Source organism: Phalaenopsis equestris, unplaced genomic scaffold (genome assembly GCF_001263595.1).
Source record: "Phalaenopsis equestris unplaced genomic scaffold, ASM126359v1 Scaffold000820, whole genome shotgun sequence".
Lineage (NCBI taxonomy): Eukaryota > Viridiplantae > Streptophyta > Magnoliopsida > Asparagales > Orchidaceae > Phalaenopsis > Phalaenopsis equestris.
The window spans coordinates 245,154-249,320 of NW_018165260.1; positions in this window are offsets into that span (position 1 = coordinate 245,154).

The following is a 4,167-nucleotide window of genomic DNA, read 5'->3' on the forward strand; positions in this document are numbered from 1 at the left end:
TTCAGATTTCTAGGTGTCGTGTTATTGTATTTTCCCTTTCAAGTGTGTTGGTTGTAACCTCCTATTTGCTTTCAATAATAATTTTTATTTTTCTTATTGTGGTTTCGATTAACTCCGGCATCAGAATATTTGGGCATGGACCTCAACCATAAGATATTAGCACCGTTGCAGTCAAGCCAACCATTTACTCAGTGGTCTCGTGCCATGTTGTATTAGACCAAAGATCCAAGAAATTAGCAACTCAGCTGAATTGACTTAACGCCAGCTCCTTTGTGAGCTTTAGTCAACTTGGAACATACTGTGCTCAGAAATTCTTAGCGTTAATGAACCCCCTATGTTGTAGTCTTCTAATAACTTCTCTCATCATCAATGCAAGGAAGTCTGAGTATTTGTTGATCTAAGAAAGGCACTTCTTTGTAATTGTTAGTTGTAGCGGACCACTTTGTGGTGCAGAACATCAAATGTGTCACAAACTTTTTACAAGATCCCAAATGAAGTCTCAGCTTCTAATGTGAAATGTTAATCTTCATTGTAATTTGTAATTTTAAATTTCAAATTTAAAACTTCAAATTTTAGCTTGATGGTTGAGAGTTAGTTAATTCAGTTGAGATTGGTTGGCAAGTGTTTGGTAGTTAAGTTTCCATGCAAGGTGGTCAATGTTGTGAGATCATGAGTCAATGTATTCACCACATATGTGTGCAAATTTAATATCTTTTCCTTATAAAACCGTAAGCCAAGTGGAACGGTAAGTTACATCATTCCAAGAAATCGCCGACCAAACTCCTTTTTTTAATTCAAATTTGTAATTGGAGGGAAAAATGTTGTAAATGATTCTTTCAAGTTCTCTTCTTCCATTGGGTTGAAGAATGTTCTTTGAAAATCAACCACAATTATTTAATGATAGCACATTTTGATACCGGAGTTCAACCAAGCAACAACAGGAAAATCAAATATTATTGTTGAATTTAAATAGGGTGAATTACAACCAACAAATGGATGTAGAAAATAGCAACAAGCACAACACATAAACTCAAATTAGGCTTGGATCTAGGTGGTGGTGGTGATCAGCTAGGGTTGGGAAGGTGATGGAGTGATGGAAAGAGGCTGTTGGCAAGCAGAAAACAATAGGGCAGCTGTTTCCCGGGTTTCGGACAGAAAGAAGCAGTGTAGATCAACGTGGAATGGATGTCCTGGGTGATGCCAGCACGGAGGAAGGTGGCAGCTGCAAGGGAGAGGCAGTTAGCAGCGTGGGCAGCAGTGTTGGTTGCTGTCCAGGGTGGTGGCAGCAACCGGGAGGGGTAGGGAAGGCTGGAGACTGCAGAAAAATGGCAATTTCTCGCTGTTCTGGGTGGCGGAGGCAGCAAGGTGGGGCGATGGAGAGCGATTCGGGAAGGACTGATATGGGCAGACGAAGGATAATCATTACCTCCGGAGCGAGATATAGCTGTAGCACCATTCAGACCAATGGATACAACCCTAGAAGGGAAAACACACGCGTGCGACTGTCTCGAACAACACATGGCAAAAATTGCTCCAAAACACATCGAAAATAACACATATCGACCTAGGGTAACTAAGGAGTCGACCCCATTACCCATAGGCGGCATCTCTCCTTGGAAGGTTCGGTCGGTCCCTCCTCTACCTGGACCAAACATGTCCATGATGGGGAAAAAATATTACATCAGTATTACGCACGTAGAGTAACGTGCATAGCCAATGAAATCACGCCACGACACCCCGCGCGACAGAGAAAAAAAAACGGCGCAGTAACACGGGGAATATTCCCTCCATTGTTATTTATGTGTTATTGCGTGTTATTCATGTGTTATTAATAACACAGAAATAACACAGGAGGAAGAATATTCCCCCGTGTTACTGCGCAGTTTTTTCTCTGTCGGGAATATTCCCCGTGTTATTCAGGTGTAATTGTGTGTTATTCGTATACATCAATAACACATGAATAACACAATAACACATGAATAACACAATAACACATGAATAACACAATAACACATGAATAACACAATAACACATGAATAACACAATAACACATGAATAACACACAATAACACATGAATAACACGGGGGGGAATATTCTCCATATTACTACGCCGTTTTTTTTTCTGTATCGCGCGGGGTGTCGTGGCGTGTTTTCATTGGCTACGCACGTTAATTCTACGTGCGTATCCACCACATGCATATGGCACCTCCCTGCATCATGATGGGAGAGGCAGCAATTGCTGCGCGCCAATGGTGCCTGGACACCCATGTCACACTTGTCTCAACTGCTAGGTTGTCATTTGGAACCCCCAACCAACACTGGCATTTTTTTTCTTCCTAGAAAGCTTTGCGCTCTGCTAGAACCTGTGAAATCTTGTTCTCTGATATTTGTGCTCACCTGGAACCAGTGCAGTTCAAGTTATTTTGTTTCAGTTGTCATGTACAATCTCTGATAATGATCTGGTGGTGGTACACAACTTTTAATCAGAGAATTTTTGTGCTCTTTGTATAAAAATGGCATTATCCATTGTTGGTTGTTTCACTTTACGCTTTTGTTTTTATTACACTCTTTTCATTATTGACTCTTTTCTGGTGTCGTTATTATGTTAGATCGAAGCTCCTAAAGATCTATTGAAGCCAATCAAGTTGGGACAATCATCGGTTCTTAAAGTTGGTCAGCAATGCTTAGCAATTGGAAATCCCTTTGGGTTTGACCATACTCTTACTGTCGGGGTTATAAGCGGGCTAAATCGTGACATTTTTAGTCAAGCTGGGGTCACAATTGGAGGAGGTATTCAAACTGATGCAGCCATCAATCCTGGTAACAGGTTTGTTCATATATTCTCTGTGCTCTTTAAAAACACGCCTTAAGCATTCAAATTGATGCATTGTTTTAAGCTTATATTTAGATTATCACACTTTGTTTCTATTTACCACCGTAATACTTTGATAATTTTATTGAATATCATCTTATAGGTTACCGTTTTTGCTCGATTTGGCTCTTTGTTTTATTTTTGGTTTTTAAAGTAGATATTACACGGTCTTTGTCCTGTAGCCACGAATGTGTCGGCAGTACAGAGTTAGCATCTAATTCCAAGATTTTACGATGCTTACAAAATCCAATCTATATTTAGTTGGTGACTTGATCTTTTGCCATGGTATTAGAAGTGCTGTAATTAATATATGACTGCTGTTTTTGTTCTGCTTGCAATATTCTGTGGCATAAAGAACATTAGAAGTTTATTGTGGCATATCTATTGGTAAACTTCCAAATTTTATGTGAAGTAAATCATAATTTCATGCTTATTGCATATTAAATGATATAATGTTAAATTGTTTGATATTTAATTGTAATTATTGGACTGTTTAACATATGATGAATTTCTGATAAGCTGTGCTGCTGCATTGAACGGTTGGGTGAACAGCCTGAGTCTGATTCATGCTGTTTCGGAACTACTGTGGTAGCAAATTTTCTTTAGCTTCAACATGAAGTTATCTCCAGTGTGGGAAACTGCAACTGTATCCAATGTGCTGTGCAGGCCAATTGTTGTCAAACAAAAGTTCCAAAGATAATTTGAAAATATAGTGATTAATTCATGCCACCTTTCTCATGGATTCACAGCTTGTAATTTGCAGCGGCGGTCCGTTACTAGATTCGAGAGGCAACATGATTGGCATCAATACAGCAATATTTACTCAAACAGGTGCACGTCTATACTGATTATATCTTTGATGTAGAAGATGCGGTATGTGAAACTCATCAACGGTCAATATCAATGTGAATTTAATTTAGTATGCTTTTCAGTTATCCATATATTATAACCAACAATTCTCTGGAGTCGATTGATCCCACATATTATGATGGATTGCAATTTATTTATGTAAAAGGCCAATTCAGTCTCCAGAATATTTAGATTAAGATTAAAATAATCCATAGAATTTTGAAATCGGAATTAAAATAGTCCCGCCAGGGATCATTAAATAGTTTTGAGATAATTTTTACCCCATGCAAATTGTTAGGGGACCATTTTGGCCTTTTCTATTTATAAAAATATAAGTTATGTTAACCCATGGGCATTATCACGAATCTGCTGATTCAACAATCACGTTGATTTGTGAAGACATGAACTGCAGTGTTGACCTCATTTTTGGTGAGGTCTTAGTCTC